This window comes from Aplysia californica, unplaced genomic scaffold (genome assembly GCF_000002075.1).
Source record: "Aplysia californica isolate F4 #8 unplaced genomic scaffold, AplCal3.0 scaffold00824, whole genome shotgun sequence".
Lineage (NCBI taxonomy): Eukaryota > Metazoa > Mollusca > Gastropoda > Aplysiida > Aplysiidae > Aplysia > Aplysia californica.
In genome coordinates this window covers 287,856-300,355 of record NW_004798094.1, presented here as the reverse complement: position 1 = coordinate 300,355, position 12,500 = coordinate 287,856, and positions in this window count along the sequence as shown.

Below are 12,500 nucleotides of genomic sequence, written 5' to 3'. Positions count from 1 at the left end.
TAAGTTAATACACCTGAATCAAATTAACCAAGTAAAAAACAAAGAAAATGAAAAGTTCGATTTATCGACACGATTTGTCAGACCATACTTTATTTCCACCCTATCTCTTCCTACTCGGAAAGCGAAACGGAAACTAAGCTTAATTTTTGGAAATTTAAAACCTGTAAAGGCAAAGAGAATAATCTGCGGATTTCCTCTCTAGTTGAACTGTCAATGTTCGTCGTTTCCCCGCGGAAAGTTGTGTCTTTCATTCGACATTCGCCTTCATTTCCTTCCACAATCCTGATGTAGATTTATCTCTACCACTAGACCTTCCAGAACCACTGTTTCCTCCGTTCTACAGTTTTGTTTTGTATGGGAATACAAGTCGTCTTTGTTCAGTCGGTGTGATATTTTACTTTCACTCCCTTCTCATGCCGGTGAGACATTGTGTAGAACTTTCTTGTTCTTACTCATAATTTTTATTAGTGAAACGAAGCGAAAAAGCTCTCCCAAAAAAAGGTTCTAACTTGCCCATCTCTCAAAATTTGTTTCTAAACTAGATCTTCATCAGATCTTTCAGTTACAGAGTTTTGGGTGGGGGCTCTCATGGACTAAAGGTAAAGGTGTTTCTCTCTCATCCAATAGGTCCCAGGTTCGAATCCGGATAGCGACTGAAAATGTTCTTCTCTAAAATTTTCTACTTTCACATCCTTTCCTGCTCGCTATCAATGTTCTGTCGTCTGCCTTCGTCTCCACTTATTGCCCGCACCTCTTCACCTCCTTTGCCCCCTGGGCTCCCGACTCATTCTGCAGCCTTTCTACTGCCACTGCTGTCTTTCAGCCACACCCCTGATCTTATGGTAGGTAAGATCTAACACCTAGCCTTCTAGGTTAAAGATCCCTTGGTGGTCCACAATCCATAAGAGTAGGCTTTGGCCGCCATCCGGGAAAAATTCAAAATTCCCTACCAACTGAAAATGTTAGTGTGTCCTGTGCGATCATATGACTTTATGCAGTTGCGAGCGCCGTAACCCCCCCCCCCCAAAAAAAAAAGAAAGAAAAGAGAAAAAAATCAATAAATATAAAATAATTTATTAATTTAAAAAACCCAGAAAAAAAGGCTTTCCTACCGGTTCTCTTGGCGGCCTACTGTGATGTGTTTGTTTTACTTGATGGTCTACCAGACCACTAGACCAGTCCGACAGCTGTGTTATGGTGTACTATAATGTTTGTTTGTTTGCTTCTTTGTTTGTTTGTTTGTTTGATTGTTTGTTTGTTTGTTGGAGTGAAGAGAAGCATATCGGCACAATAATGGTCATTTCGTGCTGGGAAAAAGTAAGACAAGACAGACAGAAACAGAAGGGAAAAGCAAAGAAGTAGGGCCTACCAGTGGCGCCCTCCAACCACCCACATGATGTTTGTGTTTGGCACCTGTTCCACTCCACAGTTTACTATAATGTAATGTGGGTGGCGTCGGTGGCCTTATGGTTAGGCTACCGGACCTTTAATCATGAGGTTGCGGGTTCATGGGTTCGAGCCTCAGCTCGGCCCGACGTTGTGTCCTTGGGGAAAGGCACTTTACATGAATAGATCCCCGTTTGGCTCGATCGTTTCGGAGATGATCCCGCCTCTTAAATAACCTAATAGTGTTGTATGGGGCGTTAAACCTATGCAATTTAAAAATAATATAGTACTAGTAGGGGTAGAGGGTGCTGTGGCAGAGCGGTTAGTGCGCTCGTCTCCGAAGCGGAAAGTTTAGGTTCGAGCCTCGGTTCGGACACGGATTTTTTCCACCCCCTCCTGCCCAACCAGCAGTGATGGGTACCTGAAGTTGAGTTGGGGAAGTAAAGGCGGCGTGAAAAGGAACTTGCCACCCTACCACAATGTGCCGAAGGCCCAGGAAGTTGCCTCACTAACAAGGCAATCCCAATGTCCGGATCGGATGCGGGAACAACTTTAGTAGGGATTGGGGTAGGAATAGTAATTGGGTTGGGGGTTAGGGTTTGGTCCTTATCGCCATACGTCTTTCGCCCAATTGACCTATTATTATGCAGGACTTGCGGTAGTAGAATGGATTCTCTTAGTAGACTGAAAAGTCGTTATATTTCTTCTATCTGTAATTGTTAACAAGTTTTGTATTTTCTTGACTAACCCGGTACGACGTAAATCTTTCTGGGGTTTTTTTTCACAGGTCTTCGAATCCGAATCTTCAATCTGGTCATCAAACTCCTCACGTGTGTTCTGTATGTGGTCCGAGTGTGCTTCGACACTTCATACTACAAGTAAGCCATTTCTCTTCTTTGTAGTTATAAATGTTGTGGCGTGGGTGGCCTACTGGTTAGGCTACCGGACTCGTAATCGTGAGGTTACGGGTTCGGGGGTTCGAGCCGCGGGCCCGACGTTGTGTTCTTGGGAAAGGCACTTTAAACGAATTTTCCCCTCTTCACCCAGGTGGGAATGGGTACCCAGCTACAGACAGTGAAAGATCTTGTAAGTTTGTTAGTGTTTGAGCGCTTAATCGGCTACTTGCACTGCATAGTGTAAAGCGCATAGAGCTTGCTTTCGAGTAAGGACACGTGCTATACAAATGATATTTATTATTACTAGCTGATGTGTGTTATGGGTTTCATCCCCCTTTTCAGTGCAGTGGAATTGATCAATTTAACATTTTTTTACAATCGGACATAACTAAATTATGGGAAACTGTTGTCCCTGCGGTTTTATGCCCAAAAAATAATAAATTCTGAAATTATGCAAACTGAGCCCAAAAATGTGAAATTATGCGATTCTGTTAATTTTAACAAAGAATGGTAAAGGAAAATTATCAGAAATTATGCAGAAAATAATATAATTCTGAATTATGCGGGGTGCATAAAACCGCGGGGACAGAAAGGGACCTTAAAAACTGAGCAAAAAAAAAATGAGAGTGATACTGTGATATTTATTGCTCCCAAGTCTAGTGTGTTGTGGAGTCAAACAAGCTATTAGAAAGCGATAATTACTACACGAGACAGTGGCATATCAAGATATGGGTCAGGAAGGCTTGTGTTTTGCTACAAAATAACATAAAACGACACATGTGATAAGATAAGATAAGATAATACTTTATTATCCCAGAGTGAATTTTTTCTTGGCTGTACAGGACCGTAAAAACACATGCTGGTATACATTTCAAAAATTAAATTATGTATTATTACTCTCAATAAAATTCAATAAGAAAAGAGAAGAAAAGCTGACAAAATGTACATTCACACCAAATGCATCATTCAGCTACATGCAGGAATTTCAATACAATGTGTAGAAGCTTTTGAGTTATGCGATTAAAGTGTGGATTGGTCATCGCTGAAGAAAAATGGATTCAAATAAAATTTTGTTTATTTATTGATTTTAGATAGAATAACGAGCATTAGGATTAATCTGAAGCATCACTTGCTTTAAAAGTTTGAGATGCCAGCTTGGTGTATTACAGTATAAATTATCATCAGACTCTGTGTTGGAGAGATGAAGATAAGGCTGTTGTGGAAATGTACTTAAACTTCTAGTGCCTACCAAAGTACATTTAAACCTGCTCAAACAACCAACTGTATAAGACGTCACTCCCCCTCCCCCTTGTGTTAGAAACAATATTATGATAACATTGTCCATGAAGACCACCTGTATAATACGGGGTGCCCATTGAGGGATCGGGTCGGGTCGGGTGGGGTCGGGTCGGTTTGCTAGCCAGATTGAGAAAGCTGCTAAAATCGTGGCATAAGCCGATCGCGCCCAACTCGTCGCCTCAAAAACAATCGTGTTTGTTTTCAGGCTACGAGCAGGGCGATCGTCTCAGACGCGACCCGACCCGACCCGACCCGACCCGACCCGACCCGATCCCATCCGCAATGGGCACCCCGTATAAGATTACCACTTTTTTTTGTTGACAATGGGTATGGTCGTCTTGGATAGATTTGACTATATTTCACCAATTACATTTTTTAACAATCTTTCAGACATGACCCAAAGCATAATGCCACACTCATCAAGCACGTCAGAATGGATCAAGGCGTCTTCCATGAAAACCAAAAGATCAACTGGTGCGTGTGCCGTAGTATGACACTGTTTTCCAAAACATAATGTGTCCTTCTGTTTTGAAATTGTGTGATACAGAATTCCATTTTTATTGGTATATTATTATGATGATATTGGTTAACGTGTTGTCTTCAAATTCTATTTCCTTTCAATGTTTTTACAAAAACGCTATCTGGTGCGTATGACACAACTTTCCAAAACATGTGTCCTTCGGTTTTTAAATTGTGTGGATACAGAAAATACTTTTTTATTGCAATATTATTATGATAGGCCTACAAAACGGTTAACATGTTTTCTTCAAATTGTATTTCCTTTCAGTGTTTTTACAAAAAATCCGCTGGTGCGTAGGCTATGATACAGCTTTCAAAAACATGTCCTTCTGTTTTGATATTGTGTGATACAGAGAATTACTTTTTGTTTCTCTATTATTATTATTCTTTTTTTGCAATTTAAGTTTTTTAAAAAGTTATTATTATTATTAGGAAACGGGTTAACGCGTTGTCTTCAAATTCTATTTCCTTTCTGTGCTTTTGTAAACTGGCGTTTATGGTGTTCTTAGTATATAGGCATTTTGCCCCGATGCGTGCAGAAAACCTGCTATGAAGTTCAATTTTTGTTTGGGGAAAATTTTCATCTCGTATCTTCTCTGTCTTTCTGCTTGGGGGGGGGGGGGTAATCCCCTCAGGCTGGGTTGGCCGGTTAGTTAAGTAATCTAGATTTTGTCGATGAGGACATAAAAATGCCTACATGAAAAGAATATCTTAATGATTCCTTGTTTAATTGTCTTTTGCCAATTCTTCCATTGTCCCAGCTTCTAGCTCTACTTCACTTGTATGTAAAAGTGTTGAACTTTCACAGAGACTTCTTAGAATTTTTGGGGGGCCTTGTTTCCTACTTCACAAAAAGAAGTGAATGAGCTATGCTAGCTTACCCCTTATTGCTCCTCATCTTTGTATCATTTAAAATAAGCTTTAAAGTGTTGATTTATAAAGTATGTAGCTATACAATACCGTGATTTTTTTCCCTCTTATGTTTTCTTCTTGCCATAAACAAAGTGCTTGTAAAGGAACCAGCCGTCAAAACGATGAATTTGCCATTGTGATTTACAACACTTCAAAGCATTAGCAAAAACAGCAAAGTTTTGTCAGCAATCGACTCTTGTTTTAGCCCCAAGAGTATTCACAGTGGAATGTCGATAGTAACTTAAATTAGGAGTAAGGTTCATTAGAGGTTAGGACTGGGATAGTAATTGCTGAGGCCAAAACCGGATTATCCTGTTTTGTTTTTATTTTTGGTAGGTTGCATTAAATTAATTGATGAAGTAAACATAGTCTATTTCTCTCTTAAGGTTTGTGTTATAAAAAAAGAAATGCTGTTGGTATTATTCTACATTTTAAAAAACCCAACTTGTTTATAATTCTTAAGCTTAATCAAACGCTGAACACAATTTTTGTTTGATGTATAACGTAAACCACTTTGTAAAAAAAATAAAAGTTAATGAGTGTAAACTAGAATTATTTTCCCCCTCTGAATGTGAAAGCTATTAATGTTTTGTACCAACAGGGACGCTATCATCTGGGTGGAACGGCACGAAGGTGTTTGGATCTGCCAAGTCGTGGTCGCCATTATCAGTCTGTCAGAGACTATGCTGGTGCAGTATCTCAGTTATAAGGTGAACGTCCAATATTTCTTGTGGCCTTTGCCGTTGGCAAAGTTTTAATTTTAATTTAATTATACTTTTATTGATCCCAGAAGGGCAATTTGATTTTTGGCATGATAACAAACTGGATGTACACAATTTTTTGCTAGAAGAGTGTGAATCTTTTAATCCCTTTTTCTTAAAAATATTATGTGTCATTTAGTAAGAATTCCATCATTCTAAAAGGGTGTGGTAAGAGATATGGTCAATATTCCCCCCTTTATTAGATTTTCATCGTGCGTTTCGTGTAGAGAAACGTTTATACTACATTTATGTTTAATGACAGCTTTAAAAAATGCTCACAAGTTCAATATTCTTTTCTCTGCTTTGAGAATTGTGTCAGGCGTCTCTTGATTTTTTGTGTCCTTTCACAGGTGTCAAATTCCAGGATAAACTTGGAAATCCAGTTTCTTGAAACTAACCTGATTTTGCCTGACTTCAGCTCCATCATTGTTACGCATTATATAAATTATACAATCTTGATATGACTGAAGTAGACAAATTTAGTGATCTGAGAATTTTGAGGACCCATGTGCATGCTTCCATGGGGTTTGAAAATTTCAAGATTTAAAAAAAAAAATTTTTGTCGTAGACAGTTAATGACCCTTTTGCTTTTAAATTTGGATGACTTTTCTGTTTCAGGGAAACATTCTTCAGCAAATTTTGTCACTGGATATGGCGCTGGAACTTGTTACCACAGTACCGTTTATTTTCACTGTAAGTACAAAAACTTAATTAAGTTCTGTTTTTCACTACGTTGAATGTTTTGTAGTGGTTGTTGTTGTTTTTTTCTGTTTGCTGACTTTAAAAAAACACACAAAACAAACATGAATTATAAACAAGTTGGGTTTTTTTTTAATGCAGAATAATACCAACTGCACTGAGCTTAATCAAACGGTGAACACAATTTTTGTTTGATGTATATCGTGAACCACATTGTAAAAAAATAAAAGTTAGTTTCACCATTGAGAGATGGACATTCTCTCCATTTATTGTCCTTTCATTATGGGCGGTACATTTTGCTCTTTGTTTTGAAACTCTCTTTCGATTTTCCAGAAGAAGAAAAGGAATAGCACAGTTTGTTAGTTTCACTTCTGTTGTTTTTCACACAAGTAGGGTAACTCTAATCGCAAAGTCCGTCCTTTTTCGAAGAAGGGCGCCACCGACTTTTGAGGAAGCTTTTTTAATTGGCTCAAAGAAAGGAGTGAACAATCTTGTTATGTACGATCTTTGCTAATATTATACACCTCGATGACGACTCATTTCACCATGTCCTGGCACAATATTTAAGAATATGTTTATTGTCCAGATCCTGGCACATTGGTTTGGTGTTTCACCACGTGCACACACACACACACACACACACACACACACACACACACACACACACACACAATCACACACACACATACACACATGCACACACGCAGGCTTACAATCACGTGCATAATATAAATGAGCAGCAACGTAAACAATAATAACCTTAAGCTTGATACATACTCATTGTTATTGTGGTGCATGCTCTAAGGTCATATGAATACTTAAACAAGATGGTTAAGATGGAAGAATTTTGATGGATGATGGTCAAAATAACCTTCTGTATCTTTCTTTGTTACAGATCAGAAGCCTTAGTCTTTTACTTCTGACTGATGTTTTCATGTGAGGGGGAAAGGGATGTTTGTTGTCTAAAAAGATGGAATTATTTTTTTTAGTACAAGCTGCTATGTACAGCTCATCCAAGTAGGAGAATGTAGATGTTGTTGGAATTTATGATGTCCTTATTGTTTTCAGATCATTGGGTCCCTCCGTCATCTCTTCATCCCTGTATTCTTCAACTGCCTGCTTGCCAAAACTGCCATGCAGAATATGTTTGTAAGTTCTTAGCTTTTGTTTCCACAAGGTTCAAAGTGTTATGCCAAGAATGTGAACTGCAAAATTTAAGTATCTACATCCTGAAAAGTGCTACGACTATTTTTAGTGGATGTAAATGCTAGTGCAGAGTGGAGTGGATGTCCATGATCGCCCACGCCAGTCGGCAAGGCACCGGATAATGATGATGGAATGCAAGTACAGCTGAACCTGATGAAGACTATCATCCATTGTTGAGGAGAAAAGTAGTCATCTGAGACAGGTTTTGTTTAGTTAGTAAGAGTTTTACAGCATTTGCAACACAATAAGGCCATATAAGTGCCGAAGATTAGAGGTGTTACAAGAGAGTAACAAACGTAAAAAAGAAAGAGGAGAGATCAGGACGACAGATGTTTGGTAAGAAAGAAGGAGCAAACCACACCAGAGCACCCGCTAACCACCCATACTGAGACAGGTGACCCTCAAGAAGAATTAATGTCTTAAGCTAATGGACTCCTGACCCCGATATAATGAGGTGCAGCTAAAGTGGTCGCTTTTTGCATAAGGGAGCTATCCTAATGCTGTTTTGAGAAAATCGAAGGTTAAGTTTTTGCCCCTAGCCTTGTTCAATTTTTTTAAAAGACAAAGAGCACTTCTCCTATTGGTAGGGTAATTCACACTTTTAGTGTGGGTCAAAATCTGGGTAGCCCGCTTGTCCATAAAAGCGACCAAATTATGTCCTTGCCCCGAGACCTGGATATTTCAGGGTTTGGGGTAACCTTTTTTCCCACGCATCCACCCAGAAGTAGACAGACAAACAGGTTGACACACCAAACAGCAGTATTGGAGATAGGAGGGTGGGAACAAATTTATTACTATAAGTGTTTTGCTTGAGTACTAACACAATACATAATACTAGCATGCCTGCTTTTCTTGAATTTTTCTTGAAAACTCGGGGGGGGGGGGGGAGAGTGGTTTTTAGGCCAGGGAGTCTAGCGTTCGTTGGGTTTTCATTGTTCTCCCCATACTTAACTTGGTCTTTTTGCAGGAGGATTTGAAACTGTTAGGCCACATCTTTTAACTCTTTGAGGACGTAGCGCCCACATAATTCTGTCCGACCATCAGCACATAAAAGGCAATGTTGCTGCACTTTCGAAATCATCATGCACAAATCAGAGACTTGAGCTTTTCATTCTTTTTTTTTTTTTTTGGTGTTGCTTTCCTCATTAAAGTTGTAGACAACTGCAAAAGAATCGAAAAATCTACACGAATAAGGAAGTTATGGCTCTTTTTGAAAGAAAAAAAAAACACTTCAAAACAGTACGTCCCCATTTGTCAAGTGGTGTTGAACACATACAATCATCAAAGTACAGCCTGAAATCTTTTTTTAATAAAATTAACCTACCATTTATTCACTTTTTTATGACTTTTTAATACCTTTTTCTCAGAATGACCTTCATCGGGTGATGCAGAAGTCCCAGTCTGCCCTCGCTCAACAGCTGTTGGTCCTGGGTGCTACCATAGGCTGCCTTGTCTTCATTGGGTGAGTCAGAGTTTGACAGAGTAATTGTGAGGCATCGGAGTGAAATCAGGCGCTCGTCAAAATAACAAAATTGGAGCAACAGGCATTTTCCCACCAGTTTCGCAATTTTAATCAAATTTTTTTTTTGGTCCAACCCTTTTATGTCCAAATAAAAACACATTTCCATGTGAATTATACTTTTTAAAAAACGTTGATTAAAAGCTCCAAATATGTAATTTTTCAGATTTCACGGACTGTTTAGCTAATTAAGTTACCAAACTTTGGTGGCCATTTTCTCGCTATTTTTACCGCTGAAACCAAGTGAACTTATCTCTTTCAATCACAAATATCTTCACTTTTTCTCAAGATAGATAGGTATTTTTTTCATCAAAAGCAAGAAAAATTAACAAGCTTTGAGATAATAGCAATAACTCTACATGTACAAAAAATTGACGTGCGCCCGATTCCGCCACGTGGTGACACAATTGTGTACTTTTAGTAGTAGTAATAAATAATAATAATAATAATAATAATAATAATAATAATAATAATAATAACAACAACAATAATAATAATAATAATAACAATAATAATAATAATAATAATAATAATGGTAATAAGGATGATGATGATGATGATGATCAGGGGCGGCTCGTGGGTCTAAAAAGTGGGCGTGCACAATTGAGCTATCTTAGGCTGAAGATAATCAAGGGCAGAGTAAATGGGATGGTGTATAATTTTAGGATCTTTGGGTTGATGAAGGAAGACCTAGTGCTTTTATTTTCATTCATTTTACTTGTGGCTTTGATTTTTAGAACTAAATCTGTTTGTTAGCTAAACGTCAATTTCATTCATCCTGCATTAGAACTGAACACTCAAGTAATACCTTTCACCACTCCACTACAAAACCGTTCAAAAGCACAACTCATAGGACGGTGACTTAAGTATGTCACATTCACCTCCCTCAGGTTCACGGTCACAGAGTCACTTAAAATAGCGACAAGACAATGAACCAATCACAATTCATTTGAGCACTCCACTGGATTGCTCCGGGGCCCACATAATTTTGGCATGGAATAGTGCACAGCCTATGGCGTTTATTTTTAGATTGCCTACCGTGGGCTATGCTTCGACGCTATTCGGCAAGAGCACATTCGAGATGTGCCGTCTTATTAATATTAATGTACCGCCACACTCACTACAAGTGTCGTCATCGCTTGGGTTATCCCAAAGAGCCATTTATAGGTCAAGTTTCCACTGTTGACTATCCTGTTATGTTTAGATACAACGCATGAACTTAGGAATGGCATAGTAGATTTTTACGACGCTATAGAATAGAAATGACAGTTACAGCGCCAGCGAGGGCCTTGTTTTGATATAATATTTGGCTAGTGTTTGTTTCTGGCGTCTTTTATTTTATTATTGTGGGTGCTTTACGTCATAGAACATTAAAACATTTTGGGCGGCACTGCACGACCGTGCTCTATGGACAAACCGCGCCTGATGATAATGATGATGGTGATGATAATGATGATGATGATAATGATAATAATAGATCTTGTTTAGCGCAAATCCCAGCTTAACAGCAAGCTCGATGCGCTTCACAATCTATACTATTACCCCAGAAGACCTGGGAGCATTCTGAAATAACCTCAACTTCCTGGAAGCTGCAAACAGCCTTTTATTAAGCACTAAAACTCTAACATACTGACATGATCTTTCGCTGTTTATGGCCAGGTACCTATTTCCACCTGGGTGAAGTGAGGAAAATTCGTGTACAGTACCTTTCCCAAGGACACAACGTCGGGCCCGCGGCTGGCGGGAACCCCCGAACCCACAGCCTCACGATTACGAGACCGGTAGCCTAACCACATCGTTGATCTAGTGGTTAGACTGGTGGTCTCACAACAAAAAGGCTGTTGGCTCAAACTCCGCCAGGAGCCTGATGTTACGTATTTGGGGAAAGGTGTTTATAGACATCTTCCTTACTTCACCCACTTGGGAATGAGTACCCATCTATAGACAGCGAAAGATTTTGTCAATTTGTTAGCATGTGAGTGCTTAATCGTCTGCTTGCACCGTATTCTTTCATGGAAGTCGAGAATGTTTATGAGTGTTCAAGGGTTTGCTGGGGAAAATAAAAGTTATAAAGTTCAGAGCGCGTGGTGTAGAGTGTGGGTGTATATGCTATATTATGGTCGCTTTTAAGCACAAGGGGATTATCACGAAAAATGCTGTTTTGAGAAAATTGAAGGTACAGTTGTTGCCCCTTGTTCAATTTCTTTAAAAGACAAGGAGAGTTTTCTTTATAACCAAACAGATATACACCCCAATGAAACCAAACTTCTCCTATAGATAGGGCAATGCTCACTCTCTGGGTTAGCCCGCTTGTCCTTAAAAGTGACCATATAATATAGCGTTGGATTGGGACCGCAATGGATCGGTCAAATAGGAAAAGCACAACGTTGTCATGGAACAGTGGTCCTCCACCACATTTCTGTACTTTGTTAATATTGTTTGTACAAGAAACTGTACCCATTTATTGAATGTCTGTCGGACACGTAACCGAAATGTCATGGGTCCGAACCACGTCAAGGGATTGACATTGTGTCTTTGGGAGTTGCACTTTTCACGAGTTTTCATCACTTCGACTCCAGTTGGAATGGGGAATCTGCTATGCATTCTTTTAATCTTGCTACCCCTTTGCGAGATTAATTTGACCCTATCCGTACGTCGTGTTTTACTATCGTATCTATACGACGTGGTGAACTCTGTGCCACTCATTTCCAAAGAGTAAATTTACTCGTTAATCCAATCCGTACGCTTTGCATAGCAGTAGGTCAAAATGATTTTTTGAGAAGTACTGAAAGTTTCAAAGAGATCTTCGCACTAGAAGTATTCTAAAATGTGAAAAATACAACCCGGTGGTACAAAATTACCCCACAGCGTACAGATAAGGTTAATTATAATATTCGGAGAAACCACAACATGACGTGGAACTTCCCACACAGCCTTTCTCTCCCATAAAACAACGCTCAGTATAACAACCAAACACAGAGCGGGGCTCTCTGTCTGTACACTTCCACGAACATGCATCTCATTACCCGCTTCTACTCTGTCGGCCACTGTTGGGACATTATGACACTACTAGTAAAAGTTGTTCCCGCATCCGCTCCGGATATTGGTGATTGCCTTGTTAGTGAGACAACTTCCTGGGCCTTCGGCATATTGTGGTAGGGTGGCCAGTTTCTTTCCACGCCGCTTTTACTTCCCCAACTCGAAGTCAGGTACCCATTACTGCTGGTTGGGCAGGAGGGGGCGAAAAAAATCCGTGTCCGAACCGAGGCTCGAACCTGGACTTTCAGCTTCGGAAACGAGCGC